General features: G+C 40.9%; 1 protein-coding gene across 3 annotated transcripts in view; it reads right to left on the bottom strand.

Annotated features, from left to right (window-relative positions):
- Positions 1-18,399, bottom strand: part of LOC146839640 (uncharacterized) — a 390,678-nt gene that overhangs the window by 184,452 nt on the left and 187,827 nt on the right. The gene's annotated exons all lie outside the window — the stretch shown is intronic.

Genomic DNA, 18,399 nt, shown 5'->3' with positions numbered 1-18,399 from the left:
TGATTGCAAGCAAGAAGACATAATTTGGTACAATAAAACTCCAGGCAGTCAAAGTGTTGTGTTCACAGAGGTGCGTAGATAAAGGTGCCGATTACGATCCGGTAAAAACCGGGTACGAACCGTCGGTCGGAGCGTTTTCCCCGTCCGACTCGTACCCGGTCGTAAAACTTTACAAACATGGAATTACGATTCGCACGGAAACTACCATTTCCGTACGAATCGTAAAAAACACCGACCGACGAAAATATACATACGAATGTGATCCTGGAATGCTGCGACGTGACGTCGGGACGCTTTCAGGCAGCGTTTCACGACCCAGGAATTACGATTCGAACCGACAGCAGTCCGGACGGCAATATTTTCACGGCACCCAAAAAGTGCCGGAAAAGCGAAGTACGGCGCGAATCGACCAGAGTAGGTGGCCCGGTACGCACCGTACCCCCCCAGCCCCCGTGAGTACGCGCCGACCCCCCCCAGCCCCCGTACGTACGTGCCGACCCCCCCCAGCCCCCGTACGTACGCGCCGAACCCCCCTGTATGTACACCCGTGTACGTGTCAAACCCCCCGTGTACGTTCGAGTCGAACCCCCCCGTGTACGTTCGAGTCGAACCCCCCCATGTACGTTCGAGTCGAACCCCCCCGTGTACGTTCGAGTCGAACCCCCCCGTGTACGTTCGAGTCGAACCCCCGTGGGGGTACGCACCGTACATACACGGGTGGGGGTACGACTCAAACGTACACGGGTGTACATACACGGGGGGTTCGACTCGAACGTACACGGGGGGGTTCGACTCGAACGTACACGGGGGGGTTCGACACGTACACGGGTGTACATACAGGGGGGTTCGGCGTGTACGTACGGGGGCTGGGGGGGGTCGGCGCGTACGTACGGGGGCTGGGGGGGTCGGCGCGTACGTATGGGGGCTGGGGGGGGTCGGCGCGTACGTACGGGGGATGGGGGGGGTCGGCGCGTATGTACAGGGGATGGGGGGGTCGGCGCGTACGTACGGGGGCTGGGGGGGGTCGGCGCGTATGCGGGCACGTCTCCATGGTTGCTATGGGAGTTCGGTGCGGACGGTGTTTTTTCCATCCGGTTGTAACATCGGACGCACGGGATGGATCGTGATTCCGCGGTAGGACTTCACTTTTCACATTTGTACGGTAAATCGTCCGAGGACGTGTCGGACACATTTTCCGACCCGAGGACGTGTGGGGAATAATTCCCAATGCGATTCATATGGACTTTTTACCATGCGAATCGTGATTGCCAGTTTGTACGGCACTTGTACGATTCGTACGGTAAAAAGACCGGATACGAGTCGTACGGGGAAATTTTTTACCGGATCGTAATTGGCACCTAAGTGCGTAAACAGGGCATGAAGTATCACAGCACATAGGACAGTATTTTGCTTTGATATAAACAAGCAGCCCAGATTGTCAAAAACGTTTGTGTTGATTTGGCTTGTTTTCCCCTGCCGCACCCTGATAATTTTCACGAGCCATTCGGTGAAAAGGGGGGGCTCACCGCCCTTCTCCAGCGTTTGAATTTTAACAAGCCAGCTACCAACATTGCAATCTATATATCAGTTTTTAGGATCTATGCTCTGCATCTTGCATAATATAATATCCGATCAATGGGATTCATAGATTACGCAAAATACATATAGCAAATAAATTCTGGGGATAGTTATGGATTGGATTATTAAAAATAATTAGCCGATCACAGGACCATATAATTTGGGAGAAGTTTGCTTTGGCCAGACTATTACATCTAAAGTTGGTAGCCAAACTATTTTAAAAAATTGCATTTTAAGAAAGATCGAGCTTCTAAGCATTGAAAAGTTAATTCATTAAGTTTTTTCCGCTTGGCTTCTGATATATTTAATTTTTCTTCCTTTAACCATCTATTAGAATTTTTCCATTGAAGATTTAAAAAAAATATATTTTCACTAGTAAAACAAGTGCTGCCAGCTCCCTGCTTTTATAGAATAGGTTTCACACAAAAAAATTACACAACAGTCCCTTAAGTTTATGTGGCAGTGAAGAAGGTACCTCTAGGTACATTCTTCAGGAGGTATCTTCTTGTATGTCAGTAAAGGAGGTATCTTTCGGTACCTTCTTCAGGAGGTATCTTCTGGTATCTTGTTTATGAGGTATATTCTTGTACATCAGTGAAGGTGTTATCTTCTGGTATCTGCTTCAGGAGGCATCTTCTTGTATATCAGTGAAGGAGGTACCTTCCGGTACGTTCTTCAGGAGGTATCTTCTTGTATGTCAGTGAAGGCGGCATAACAAATAGACCCTGTCATACGTCCACTGCATCCACTTTTTATCAATTCTAATTGACTCTTCATCATCCCATGTTCTCCATGTATTATTAAAAATGAAATCTGATACCTTGTAAGAACCATTTTATTCCATCTGGTTATTAATGTGAGGTCTAGTTCGAAATTATTTTGTGCAACCAAATCCCCTGAGGTGGTTAAAACATTAAACTGTGGTATCCTAAATATAAAGAAAATTGTTCTTGCTTAACTGGAACCCATTTAACACCTTATAACGCACTTTTTTTGGGTGAGTTTGTTAAGCGCAGCATATCTTTGACATCATTAACCTTTAGCATAATTTCCAAGAATTCCTTATCGTAATAGGATTTCCATTGATGTCCGTTTTTAAATCTTGATACAAACTGGGCATAAATGTCCTAATATTCAGAAGTTACAATTGGGTAGGGCAAATACCCCCTTCACGATTGGGCAGTATAAATTGCAGCGTGCTAACCCAGGACTCAACTGTTGCCATAAAAAAGAAGAAAACATTGATTCTAACTTATGAAAAAGCATAAAAGGTCCACGGGGCGGCAGAAAAATACAAATAAAGCATTAGCAAGATCGTAGGGCCCGATTCACAGAACTCACTTAAGACAAAATCCAAAACTTACTGCCATTTTGCTATTCACAGAAGGCACTTACTCATTTTGGTATTCACAGAAGGCACTTACTCATTTCGGTATTCACAGAAGTTAGGAGTCCTAACTTTAGGACTCCTAAATGCCTTCTGTGAATACCAAAAGTCTTACAATTAGGATTTTTCTTAGTTTAGTAGTAGTAAAGTTAGGGCTCCTAAATTTTAGGACTCCTAAATGCCTTCTGTGAATACCGAAAGTCTTAAAATAAGGATTTTTCTCAATTTAGTAGTAGTAAAGTTAGGACTCCTAACTTTAGGAGTTCTAAACTTATATCATAATGCCCTCTGCAAGAGCCAGCCTTTGAGGGATAGGGTGGTCACAGAGCATAATTAATACAATTTAGAAAAAGGAAAAGGCACATGGCTTTATTTCTTCTGCTCTGTTTTTCTACAGAATTTTCTCTTTTGTTTCATGTCTTAGATAATTATAGTAAAGAAAGAATCTCTCCGCATGTTTCTACACATTCTGACAATTTGTTTTAATTTAACTTGCATTGAATGGGGGCTAAAATCATTCAAGGTACCATTTCAGAGAGTGGCAAGAAGTGCGTATGAATGATTCCAACCATCTGGTAAACATCTTAAGGGAGATTTGTTTTTTCAAATTCCTTTGAAGTTAGCAGTAGAAACAGGCATGTTGTTAAAAAGTTCTAAGTATCAATCAATCAATCTAACAGGATTTATAGAGCACGCCTGAACACCAAGGAGAGTATCCAGTGCTGAGAACATAGCTGCTAAGGGGTTTATTTGAGCAGCCAGATCTTGAGTTCTTTCCTGAATTCCAGAAGAGAGCATGAGGTCAGTACGTGAAGGGGGAGGTCGTTTCAGGATTAAATTGCGAGGTAGAAGATGATGTTTTTTCCACTGTTGCTTTTGCGGATGCACATACTGTGTGCGAGGGAGAAGAAAGTGGAGTGCAGGTCTCTGGCGGGTTGATGGAGGTTCAGGCAGTGGTTGATGTATGCTGATCCTTGATTTTGAATGGCCTTGTAAGTGTGGATGAGCATCTTAAATTGATGTCTCTTCTGAATGAGGAGCCAGTGGAACCTTTTGAGGTGGAGGGTGTGGTAGGTCCATTTGGGGAGGTTGAGGATGAGTCTGGCTGCTTAGTTCTGTATGGTCTGTAGTCTCACTAGGAGGTGCATGGTCCTTCCTACATAGAGTGTGTTGCTGCAGTCCAGCCAGCTGGTGGCCAGGGCATGAGTGACGGTTCATCTGGTGTTGACAGGGATCAATTTGAAGATCTTACAGAGCATTCAACCAGTATTGTTATCGAGAGAATTGTTATCTGTTAGAACATTTGTAGATCCCTGCACATTCCATTAGTGATATTAGTGCTGGACATCCACCCCCCAAGGGAGGGGTGTGGGAGGGAAGGCTCTGACCAGAGGCCAGCTCATTCATTTTCAAAAACCAACTTCATAAGCTTCATAAGCTTTGCATTCATGAAGCTCGAATAGTTTAGAAATACAAAAGTTGTGAGTCAGCCTTCTTTACAAGTATTAACCCTGCTTCTTTGAATCCATTTAATTGATGTGATTCAAAGTTGGGTGGTGGAAAGCTGTTTGAATGTGCTTTAATACAGTCCTTAAAAAAACCTACATATTCCTTATCATCGAATCGCACGGTGTGCACCCTGAAAATTGAAACAGTTAAGTAGGTATACATTTTCCATGCCTTAATTCATATATACGTACCTACTTGATATATATTTTCAAGATATGTAAATGTGAAGTTAGGAATAGTAAACCTATACTTCCCTGTATGCACTTACCTTTAGATATTCTGTCCTCGATATTCTTGTATCACAATAATCTGGAGGCGAGTGTTGATATTAATTATTTAGGGAAAATATGCACCTCCAGAGTACAGCTATAATGTTCGGTCATGGTGATGGAGCAAGGACTCATTTATGTGAGACTTGCTTGTACGCAATTCTCTCGTTTACCTTTTTAACGTATTAACATGAAAATATTAATTTTGGTCCGTGATTAATCCTTGCACAAATACACCACATGGATAAGACAGTGAAGCTTGCATATTTGTCTAACCATTAATATGGATAGCGGATTAAAAGCGTGGCTCTAACAGGGAACACTTTACTGCACATCCGTCAATTGCATCTACGCAATGTGAAGTCTAACCGCTTTGGAGGGAACTTTTTGCGCATGAGCAGTAAGCACTAACATGGCGTTTTCAAGACCCACATGCTTTGCACCTGCTTTGCCATTTAGAAAACGCTTTTATTTACTGAGAGCTAATGCAGGGAAAGTAATAATAAATAAAGGGAAATAGAGTAGATGTAGGTGGTATACAGTGAACTCATTAATTTCTTGAATTAATATTTTCTTTTTTGACCTTTTCATTAGTTCGTATGTGGGTCTCCTTGCCATCATCCGACTTGTTGAGTGAAACCCGTCTGCGCATGTGTGACCTGTACTTCCCTTGAAAAGATGATCCCATGGTTGGACCACATCCAAGGCCATCGTCCTCTAAACCCTGGGAAACAAGGAAGTCACAAGTGCAGAAGCTCAAGACATATGAGTCTTGTTGTTAAAAATGTATCAATGTGAATAAACTTGGGTGGGAAATAAAATAAGATGAATATTAATAAGGGAATTGGTTTGGAAACAAAGAGAAGTGCTATGACCAAACGCCCCTTGCCTGTCCAATCAGAAATCCGCATTCTTGCGATATTGCAACTTTAGGGGGTGGCACCAGAATCCCAAAAGGTATAACTAAGGTAGTTTAGTTAGATTGGTGTGTGTGATCCTGAGAGAATGCTGAGAAGGGAGAGACTGTCAGAGTGAGATGCTGAAGAAGAATCAAATAGAAAATTACTTATCTTAAGAAATTGATTAGAAAGAAGATCGCAGAACAATCGCGAGGAGGTAGAGAGTGGCAGAGAGGGGTGCGCCGAGTCATCGGTTGTAGGGAGGTCCACTGTCCTGTCTTATTTCCTGTCCTGAACCCTTTGTCGCCTGATCTTTCCCAGGGGACCCTTACCAGCCCTTTGGCCAGGGGGTTGGTCTTCCCACCGTCTGTGGTAATCATACAATTTGTATATTTCTGATGTACTGCTGTCTCCATCCTCTCCTTTCTAGACAACATCAATCTATTGAAGTTATGAATGTAATTGAATTGATTTGAAACTTTCTCCCTTATGATTGAATGTGACTGTGGTGAGTTTAGATAAAGGTTTTGAAAACTTCCTGAGTCTGTGTTTGTTATTATAGATTTATTTTTTTGCATTTAGAGATTATGTACATTGTCACCATCAACTAGTTCCAACTAATTTGGTCCATCGACCAAATAGAAAGAACTTATTGATCACTGATAAGAAACTGGAAGGAAGTGAATATTGATCAATAAGGTAAACAAACCTTTCCCCAGTGGCTAAACCAGGTAAATTGAATGTTAAGGTGCATTGTGTGTTTTGGTGGGTCCAGGTGAACATTTGGTATTGGAGTATCTGTTGTAGGTGCGCCGCTGGATCAGTTTTCTGGAAGCAGAGTTATGGTTATTATTTATTCGTTTGGTAATGAGTATTAATTATTGATTCATGTTTTACCAAATCCGTTTTACGTCGTGTTTTATGTTGTCTGGAAAACGAGTATGGTGATACCTGGAATTCCTGGGAAGAAATAGCGGGTGGTGGAAGTAGCCAGACTGCTCTGAGGTTACTCGTCTGTTGGAATAGCACTGAGATGCTATGCAGGGCTGGCAGTGTTAAATTAGGGACTATTTTGTATAAAAGTGAGAGTGATTGAAATCTAAGAGTTCGCTGGTGAAACTTTAGTCGTTATATAACCTAGAAAGGGTAACACTGAAAGAGTAGCAGGTTCTTCCGAGCTAGAGTGACAGCAAAATAGTTTGCTGGTGAAACTTTGGTCTTACATAACCTGGATAGGGTAACAATGGAGGAGTAGCAGGTTTTCCCGAGCTTGAGTGAAGGGTAAGCGAAAGGGATTTACTCGCAGTGTATGAAGAGTAAACGGAAGTTCTTACTTTGTGGGGGGTAAGCAGAATGTGTTACTTGCAGAGAAAATAAAGCTATCCTTTGTTTAGTGGAACAGGCAGAGTAGTGAATGTTTTTATATTGTTACTAACGAAGAATTTATTGAAAGTAGTGAGAAAAGTTTTTTGCATTACTTTTTGAAGGGAGGTTCAGTCGCTGGAGATAGACTGATGTCACGGTGTGCCCCACTGGGATTTGTAGAAACAGCAGGCGTGTGTGACAAAGGCAGATTGTAAAGGAGGGGTCAGTAGTGAGGAGTAATACTGATGTAACAAAAGGCTGTTCTGGGAGAGGTCAAACCACAAGTGTGAGCCTAAGTCTGATTGGATTTGGAAAATAGAAGCTGCATTAGGATTGGATGCAATATTGGGAAAAGGCTATTACAGGGAATCACCCGGACAGAAGATTCTCATGCTTTGCAGAATACAATTTTCTACATCAATACTTACCCAAAATGTATAGAGAAGAGAGAAAAAGGTCATTAATAAAAAGAATTAAGAATTTCTTTAAGAAAGACAAGCATGTAATGACTAGAGAATGGATTCTTATCCCTCCACCAAAAACACCTGCTTCATTCATGATGATGGAGAGAGGTTACCATGCTTGTGTGTGGTTGTAAAATTGGGTAAATTACACCAAAGGTGATGGAGTCTTAGCTTTGCCAGAATATGGTATATTTAATGGGAGAGTTCTTCAGAATTTGAAAATGAGGATGAACGATTTAGAGCCAAGAACTAGACTAACTCAATATGAAGCTTTTGAAGTATGGGAGACTGAGTTATATGAGATGGAGAAGAATGGAAGGGGAAGAATGAAAGGATTTTTCCCGAAATATATGAACGGGTCTTGCAAAGATCAGGTGAAACAATGGAGGAGAGCTATGGTATTTGAAGGGTTATTTTCAGTGTTAACTGCTGAAGAACAGACAGGAAACATGTGTAGAGAGAAAACAAAGCACATGAATGTGACCGGGTATGGTGAATCAGAAGATGAATTTTTAGATGATATTTTAACTAGAAATCCTAGGACTCAAAAGAGTAGTCACTCCAAGTGCCCCAGTATTAGGAACTCCTTTAATTCCGCAAATTTTACATGAAGATTCAATAAATAGAGTACTCCAAGAAAAAGAAATTGGGGCATTGAGCAAAAATAGAGACAAATTGATACAGAAAGGAAATCAATTGAATTTGCCTGCAGATGCCCTGTCAGTACCTGTAACCATAGGTCCTGTTATACCATTATTTGGAAATAAAGGGAATGTAAACTATTCTCAAACTGTACCTGTCCCAGTGAGCAACCCCAGAACAGATTTAATAATAACAGAGGATCAAGCCAGTGAGTGCAGTTCAGTCATTTCGTTAATAGATCTCCCTATAGGAGAGCCAGTGATTGGAACTCCAAAAGGATGTTTACCTGATCATGGAAGGGAATGAGGGACAGTAGCTCCTCCAATCACTAAAGGAGCAACAGCAGTTACTCCAGAAGATTTGGAAAAGTGGTCACAGGGAATAGAAAGACGCAGTTCAGTCCCAAAGATTTTAGACATTTATAAATAGAAAACGGAGTTAGAGGAAATGATTGCTGGAAATGTGGGACTAGGAAGATTGAATGATTACAATGAAGAAGAATTGTTGTTTGTATGTAGGAGTATTATGCGGAATGCAAAAATGTATCATGAAAAATTGATGAATTGGCTGCCGAGATTGGAATAGACATAGGGAAATCTAAGTCGTTTCAAAAGCCCTTTTGAGTGTTATTTGCAGTCAAAGATTTGGAAAACATTAATGTGCCTGGTAGAAAATTACAAGTATAAGAACTAATGAACATTTTGCAGAAGTGGGGAGATATGGAAAAGTGGAAAACTAGGTGGATGAAAAAGAAAGAGGAAGCAATGGCTAGGGAAGCGTCAACATCTGCTTTTTTATTGACATGGAAAAGGTAGAGAGGTTGTGTCCCATGAGATAAGTACCTGGTGGTGGATATGTTCTTGTCCCATGGAGCAGACAGTACAAATGATTTCCCGAAATTGAGAGAAAAACCAGTGGAGTGGTACAAACAGGTTTTGTTAAAAGACCTGGATGGTCTGTTTGACATTGTGGTACCTGCAGATTTATGGACAGAGTGTAAAATTACAATTGATTGGCCAAGTGAAGAGTATCCAAGAGATGCTAATACAGGAGCACCCTCAGATGATGTGATGAAAAAGTATCACCAAGTGATTACTTTCTTAAAAGGGAAAATTCCCCCAAAAGAGACAGATTGGGTGAAGATAGACCGAACAACTCAAGAATCAAATGAGTCTGTTCATGCCCATTATGAAAGGCTGTTACAGGTGTTTAAGCAGTACAGCGGTTTTGAGAACATTGGCGATAAGGATATGGGACATTTTGTGTATCGGTTTGTATATGTCTTGAAACCAGAGATTAGTCAGATGATTCAGCAGCATATGCTTTGCTGGCAGAGCAAAAGCATTGATGACATTTTAAAGTACACCAAGTATTGTGGCGACAATATTGAAGCCAGACATAAAAAGTTAAAAGAGAAAATGGTGTGGGCACAAGTGAAATTGGCAGAACAGCAGGAATTGAAATTAAATGCAGACACTGACAAAGGGTTGAATCAGAGTGATCAGGGAATGAATGATGGTAAATTGAGAGGATGAATGAATAGAGAGGATGCAAAAAAGAAATTCCTGTGTCACTGTTGCGGAAAGCTTGGACACTGGAGAAATGAGTGTCCGAATATTCAGAATAATAATGGGCCAAATTAAAATTTAAACCCACAGACGCAGACTGAAGGGGTTTTGAATCAGCCACCTCAGGTAGTTAATCCACAGTATCAGGTACCTCCAGCTCTTATGCGAAACTTTGTGAACCCTCCAAAGCGCAGCATGGATGCCAGATTTCCAGGAGGAAGTGGTAAGAAAAGTTCTGTGATTTCACAACTTCTTTTGAAAAGTGCTGATAGTAACTCAGATGATTTACGGTGCCTGAGAGGGGAGCAAGAGGAGTGCATACTTGGCGCATCCTTGCCGGTAGATCAGTCAGATCCATTTATTGATGGGAAAGTGGAAGGTAATGACATCACTTTTCTGTTGGATACTGGTGCTACCCATTTGACTGTTAGAACAGCAGACATCCCAAACCGACCCCTCTCAGGAGAAAGCATCCAAGTCGTTGGTGTCTCAAACCAACAAATTAAAACCCCACTCACAAGGCCAAAGGAGGTGCATATTCGTAACTTCAAAGATATTCATCGTTTTATCATTTGCGATTCTAGTCCTGTAAATTTATTAGGTAGAGACATGCTGTGCAAGATGAATTGCACAATCTATTGCACCTCGGATGGTGTTGCGTTCCAAACCCCTGATGAGGATATTTTCTACAAGATAATGTTAGCAAAGCAAGGTACTGAAGTGAATGACTCCAAATGAATTACCAGAATGATTAAAAACTACTGTGAACCCAGAAGTGTGGGATTTTACAGGAAAATAAATTGGATTAATGGCAAATGTAGATCCTGTAAAAGTAACAATGAAAGAAGGTGCAGTCTATCCAAATACCCGACAATACCCGACAATACAAGATGAATCCAGAGGTGAAAGCAGGTGTTGCTTTAGAAATAGAACGATTGATTGAACAAGGCGTTTTAAAGAAAATATTGAGCAGACCTTTTAATTCACCCATAACAGGAATTAGAAAGCCTAATGGGAAGTAAACAGTAGAGCAAGATCTACGGAAAATCAATAAAATTGTAGTGCCTTGTTGTCCAGTAGTACCAAACCCTGCAGTAATTTTATATCAGATACCTTGGCATGCAGGTTGGTTTACAGTAATTGATCTATGCCATGCCCTTTTCTCAATTCCTTTGCACCCAGATAGTCAATATTTATTTGCCTTGAAGTTTGATGACCGTATCTTGGCATGGTGCCGGTTTCCTCAAGGGTACACTGAGAGTCCCTCAATCTTTAACCAGATCCTAAAAAAGTGCTTGGAAACACTAATCATGCCCTGAAATTCAGTCCTGGTGCAATATATTGATGACCTCCTGGTCGCATCAAGGACTCGTGAGGACTGTGTCACTGACTCAATTGCATTATTAAATCATTTGGCAGAAGGAGGACATAAGGTATCTACTGAAAAATTGAAATTTTGTAAACAAGAAGTAAAGTACTTAGGCCACACCTTAGAAAGAGGTGTCAGAAAATTAACTACAGAAAGAATAAAAATAATAAAACAGATGTCTTTACCTCACACTCAGAGAGAAATGAGAATGTTTCTGGGAGTAGTTGGATATTGTAGGCAATGGATCATGGGATTCTCCTTGTTAGCAAAACCATTAATCCAGATGACCCGAAAATGTGCAAGTGACCCAATTGTTTGGACTGATGAATGTGTTGTAGCTTTTATGAGATTACGAGACTGTCTGTGTGAGGACCCTGCTTTAGGTATGCCTGACTACACAAAATAATTCACATTGTTCTGTTGTGAAAGAGATAATTGTACACTTTCAGTTTTGATCCAAAGACATGGATTGAGCAGACATCCAGTGGCCTATTTTTCTGCTACTTTAGACCCTGTAGCTTCAGCTCTACCTGGCTGCTTAAAAGCAGTTGCTACTACATGTGTGAGCTTAGAACAAAGTGAAACTATTGTGATGGGACATACAGTTAAGGTTTTCTTTCCACATTCAGTTGAGATTCTTTTAACCAGATCTCGAACTCAGCACCTTAACCCCAGTTGGATGACTAAGTAAGAAAGAGTGAGTCTGGGAGCAGTATTAAACCCCGCAACTCTACTGCCAGATCCTACCAGTGAAGAGGTGATGGATGAGATAGAACATGATTGTTTAGATGTGACAGATCTATGTACAAAGCCCCGACCTGACATTAGAGAAGAACCCCTGAAAACCCAGATCATGAGCTATTTGTAGATGGCTCGTGCTTGAGAATTGAGGGAGGAGGACTTAATGCTGCCTATGCAGTTTGTAACATTTCTGGTGTAATTGAAGAATCCCATTTACCAGGAGTAAAGTCTGCACAAGTAGCTGAATTGATAGCTTTGATCAAAGCATCTACATTTGAGAAAAATTGGAGGATAACCATTTTTACTGACAGTCAAAATGGTCACGGGATTGTGCATGACTATGGCCAGATTTGGCTGCGGAGGGGATTTCTGACTTCTTTAGGATCTCCAATAAGAAATGGGAACATTGTGAAAGAGCTATTGGAAGCCATTCAGTTGCCGAAAGAAGTTGCAGTGGTCAAGTGTGCTGCTCACCAGTCACGAAATGATTATGTGGCATTGCTAAATATTGTGCGAAAACGAATATGGCACTGAATCAAAAAATTGAAACAAGTGAAAACAGATGCCAACTTATGTTTTTCTCAGCTCCAGAAACATGGGAAGAGGGGAGGAAGTTACAGGACCAGGTTGAAGTGAGCGAAAAGGAAATCTGGTTGAGGGCAGGCTGCACCAGAATAGTAGAAGATGAAGCGTGGGTGTACCCTGACGGTAGACCAGTTATGCCAGACTGCTTACTTTCTTCAATGGCCCGATTGCATCATGGGGACACACATGTAGGCAGGGATGCCATGATTAGACTTTTTAGACAAAATTGGTACAATACAAAGTTCTGGGTATTCGCTGAGAGCCTTTGCCAGAGATGCTTAACTTGTCAACATCAAAACCCAGGCAGGAAAACAGTAGTGAGTTGGGGAAAAATTGGAAAGGCTGAAGGTCCATTTGTAAGACTGCAAATATATGTCATTGAGTTAGCTCCATGTAGAGGACTTATGTATGTCCTTGTGATAATGTGTTTGTTTTCACCATGGGTGGAGGCATATCCCACTAGGAGAAATGATGGTCTCACAGTTGCCAAGATATTGTTGACGGAACTCATTCCACGTTTTGGTTTTCCAGTCACTTTGGAATCGGATAGAGGAACTCATTTTAACAATGAGGTAATCCGATTAATCTGTGAAGCATTTCAAATTCATCAGAAACTGTACTGTGCATACCGCCCACAGGCTTCTGGAGTGGTTGAACAAATGAATGGCACAATCAAATCGAGACTGGCTAAAGTGTGTGCATCCATATCATTGTCATGGCCAGATGCATTGCCTCTTGTGTTGATGGGACTCCGAAGTATTCCTGACGGGAAAACTGGACTAAGTCCCCACAAAATCATCATGGGAAGGGCAATGAGACAAGCATTTATTCCTGGAAATAAATTGATGAATATAAATGATGATTTGGTATTGGACTATTGCAAAGGATTGGCTGACCTAGTGCATTCTGTCTCCCACCAAGTTGGAGAAGACGCATTTTCCAGGCAGCCAAAGCAAGCACATGATTTGAATCCTGGAGACTGGGTGGTAGTGAAGAAACACGCCAGGAAAACGTGCCTAGCATCAAGGTGGGAGGATCCTCGTCAAGTCATACTGGTCACTACCACTGCAGTAAAGTGTGCAGAATTACCCAATTGGGTTCATACTAGTCATACCAAAAGGGTACCAGACCCTCCTGAGACTGTACATCATACCGAAGGGGTAGAAGCCCCTCGTGAGCTTGAACAATTGACTGAGAAAGCAGGAACAGTTAGGGAAAGAAGAACATACTCAGGTAAATGAAAATGAAACTGTTTTCAATTCTGAGGAGGGACAGATAGGAGGAAGAACACGGTTGGGCAGCAGTCAAGCAAATTGCAATAAGACCTGATCAGGACCAGTTAGAAGAAGAAGAATGAGTTTGGGAAGAAGAAGAACAAACTATACATAGTCCCAAACAGGACCAGTTAGAGGAAGAAGTACACGTTCAGGCGGGTGAGTAATTAAACCAGAGACCTGAACAGGAACAGATAGAGAGTGAGTCAACTGAAACAGAACAAGTTGTGCCAAACCTCTGTAATAATAAAAGAACACTGAATAAAGACTAAGAGGGGGAAAGTGTAGTGCAAATAAAAAGAGCCAGAAAAGGTGACAACTAGCCAGGAGGAGTAAAAAGACTGAGATATGTTCTGAAAAGAATAATTGGAAACACAGAACAAGTGAATGAGATCTCAAGTCAAACCAGGACAAGACAAAAGAAAGAGAAAAACGTACGCAGAAGTCTGAGATTGAAAACTCTGGACAATAAGTATCAAGGCCCTGAATGGACATATATTATACTTGAAGAGTTTGAAAATGTGGACAGAAGAGAAGAATCTGAAAATCTGAATCCTAAACCAAAAAAATAAAAAGAGTGAGATTCATTTAAGTTAAATTCTGAAAATGTTGGGTGATAAAGTAAGAGGAGAAATTATCCTCTCAGAAACTAAATGGCAAGAAACCGAGTTACTGAGCAACCAAAACAAAATTGTGTACAAAGATGTTTCAAAGCATTCATATGTAGTATTATAATAGTGATACTAATATGGGTATTTTTAACAGTAGCAGTTCCACTATTTATGACACCTAACACGAAAAATAACACAGGTACTAATGAAAATACAGCTACATATAAAGGAGATAGAGTAGAATTACAAGCAACAGCGGAGACAGATTTCCATCACAGAGTGACAGATAATGACACATAATTAAATGTCTTCACAAAGTTACTAATAGAATATGTTGAAACAATGGAAGTTAGTGATTTTTATGTTTGTATGAAATTACCAGCGTCAGTATCAGAGGGGATAACCTACCATCACATCCCTTTGACATATGTTATATTATGAAGTGTATTAGTTAGTCTGTTTTATGCCACTGGGAAATTACAGTATTATTATTCTAACTTAGATGTAGTATTTTCAGAACTTCCTGTTCAAAGGAACATGAATCCAGTATTTAGAGCCCAGGGTGCACAGTTCATGGGTAAGTTCTTCCTGACAATAAAGTCTTTAGATTTAGTCAAAACAAACAAAGACAACTTAACATGTACATTACGTGAAGAAGAAAAAGAATTTCTGAATTTAGTTGAGGAAAGAAGGCAGGACTTCAAAAAGAAAGCTGTTGAATAGAAAACTCATGTTCCAACATGGGCTGAAAGGGAGGGAATTTATATTGATGGCAAGGCTCATGCAGCGATGTCCCTGGACGTTGTGTAAAGAAAGAGAAGATCTGCATTCATAGATGAAAGACAAATTACAATAACAAATGTATTGGTTCCAGTGAATGTGAACATAACTTCCTAATCTTGGGAGGTTGGGGACTAAACGGAGGAACTGATTCTGTATTTCCTGGGATATATTATGTGTGTTGTAATAATGCTTACTTTAAGCTACCTGCACAGTGGTATGGAGGCTGTTACCTGGGGATTGTATTTCCGAAAATCTACCATATAAAAAGAATCACTGGAAGCAATGAAAATTCTAATGTACTACCACAAACAAAGAGAACTAGTTTTTCAGAAATTGTAGGTGATATATTTAGTGCAATAATACCTTCAGTGGGAGTCATACTAAATTCACAAATAATTTGTCAGTTATCAACAGAAGTTGATTGTCTATTAACTGATACTGCTTGAGGTTTCTGATTATCAAGACAGAAATGGTTGCGATCAGATCAATGGTCTTACACAATCGTCTTGCACTTGATATTCTATTGGCAAAAGAGGGCGGAGTCTGTGGAATGTTGAAAGTTCAACATTGTTGCACTTACAATTCCTGAAAAAAGTAAAGAAATGAAATGGTACATAAAGAATGTTACACAATTTCATGAAATTTTTAAACCACTGGAGGCTCACAGCATGTGGGAAAAACTAACCAAAGAGATAACTTCAATAGGGACTTGGTTTACTAATATAGGGAAAGTTCTTATAGGACAAATAACTTTGCCCATAGTAGGTGTGACAATAATAGTATTATCAGTCATGATCTGGTGCAAGTGTTGTAGAAAAAGAAGAAAATATGTAGTAAATGAAAAGTGAAGGAAAAAAAAGAGAGAAAATGACAAAATAGAATTGGAAGAAATAAAAGGCAAGCTTTATAAAGACATGAAATATTTTGAGAATAATGAGAAAGAAGAGAAAGTGGAAACTGAACTAGAGGTTAGAGAATACTGAAAGTTGGTATCTGTTTTAGGGTGGGTAGTTTATGATGGCATAAGATGCCATCAGAGAGGGCATTGATGAAGCAAGGGCTCGTATATGTGAGACTTGCTTGTACGCAATTCTCTTGTTTAACTTATTAACGTATTAATATGAAAATATTAATTTTGGTTTGTGATTAATCCTTGCACAAATACACCACATGGATAAGACAGTGAAGCTTGTATGCGTGTTTACTAACCATTAATACGGATAGTGGACTAAAAGCGCTGCTCTAACAGGGAACACTTTACTGAGCATGGGTCAATTGCATCTACACAATGTGACGTCTAACCACTTTGGGGGGAACTTTTCACACGTGATCAGTAAGCACTAACATGGCATCTTCAAGACCCACATGCTTTACACCTGCTTTGCTATTTAGAAAAATGCTTATATTTACCAAGAGCTAATGCAGGGAAAGTAATAATAGATAAAGGGGAAAAGAGTAGATGTAGGTGGTATACAGTGAAATCATTTACTTCTTGAATTAATATTTTCTTTTTTGACCTTTTCATTAGTTTGTATTTGAGCCTCCTTGCCATCACCCAAGTCGTTGAGTGAAACCCGTCTGCGCATGTGTGACTTGTACTTCCTTTGAAAAGATGATTCCATGGTTGGACCACATCCAAGTCCATCGTCCTCTAAACCCTGGGAAAAAAGGAAGTCACAAGTGCGGAAGCTGAAGCCATATGAGTCTTGTTGTTAAAAATGTATCAATGTGAATAAACTCAAGTGGGATATAAAATAAGATGAATATTAATATGGGGATGGGTTTAGGAACAAGGAGAAGTGCTATGCCATCATGGTGTGATGACCAAATGCCCCTTCAATGTCCAATCAAATATCTGCATTCTTGCGATATTGCAACTTTAAGGGGTGATACCAGAATCCCAAAAGGTATAACTAAGGTAGTGATCCTGAGAGAATGCTGAGAAGGGAGATGCTGTAAGAGTGAGATGCTGAAGAAGAATCGAATAGAAAATTACTTATCTTAAGAAATTGATTAGAAAGAAGATTGCAGAAGAATCTCGAGGAGGAAGAGAGTCTCAGAGAGTGGTGCGTCGAGTCGTCAGTTGTACAGAGGTCCACTGTCCTGTCTTATTTCCTGTCCTGAAGCCTTTGTCACCTGATCTTTCCCATGGGACCCTTACAGCCCTTTGGCCAGGGGGTTGGTCTTCACACCATCTGTGGCAATTATAAAATTCTTATATTTCTGATGTACTGCTGTATCTATCCTCTCCTTTCTAGACAACGTCAATATATTGAAGTTATGAATGTATTTGAATTAATTTGAATCTTTCTCCCTTATGATTCAAGGTGACCGTGGTGTATTTTGAATGGTTCAGTCACATTTAAACTTAGATAAAGGTTTTGAAAACTTCCTGAGTCTGTGTTTATTATTATGGATGATTTTTTTGCATTTAGAGAACATGTACATCATCACCATCAACTAGTTCCAACTAATTTGGTCCATCGACCAAATGGAAATAACTTATTGATCAGTGATAAGAATCTGGAAGGAAGTGAATATTAATCAATAAGGTAAACAAACCTTTCCCCAGCGGCTAAACCAGGTAAATTGAATGTTAAAGTGCGTTGTGTGTTTTGATGGGCCCAGGTGAATATATGGTATTGAAGTATCTGTTGTTGGTGTGCTGCTGGATCAATGGCTGAGGGCCAAGCCCCCCCAAAAATATACTTCTGACTATGGTGGTTGGTGATGGTGGTACTGGTGGTGGTAGTACTGGTGGTACCCTGTTGGGGGTTACTGGTGGTGGTGCTACTGGTGGTGGTGGTACTTGTGGTGATGGTGGTACTGGTGGTGGTGGTACTGGTAGTGGTGGTTGTACTGGTGGTACTGTTAGTGGTACTGATGGTAGTGGTGGTGGCACTGGTGCTGGTGGTGGTACTGGTGGTGGTGGTTCTGGTACTGGTGGTAGTGTTACTGGTGGTGGTAGTTGTGGTACTGGTGATGTGGTACTGGTGGTGGTTGGACTGGTGCTGGTGGTGATACTGGTGGTGGTGGTAGTACTGGTGGTGGTGGTACTGGTGGTACTGTACTGCTGGTGGTGGTAGTACTGGTGGTGATACTGTTAGTGTTGATACTGGGGGTGGTGGTACTGATGGCGTTGGCAGTGGTATTGGTGGTGGTGGTACATGTGGTGGTACTGGTGGTGGTACTGGTAGGGGTACTGGTGCTGGTGGTGGTACTGGCATTGGTGATGGTGATACTGGTGGTGGTACTGTTGGCAGGGGTGCTGTTTGTGTTTGTGGTCGTACTAGTGGTGGTGGGGGTACTGGTGATAGTGATGGTGGTGATGGTACTGGTGGTAGTAGTGGTATTA

This window comes from Triturus cristatus, chromosome 4_1 (assembly GCF_964204655.1).
Source record: "Triturus cristatus chromosome 4_1, aTriCri1.1, whole genome shotgun sequence".
NCBI classification, from domain to species: domain Eukaryota; kingdom Metazoa; phylum Chordata; class Amphibia; order Caudata; family Salamandridae; genus Triturus; species Triturus cristatus.
This window is presented reverse-complemented; position numbering and strand designations above follow the sequence as displayed.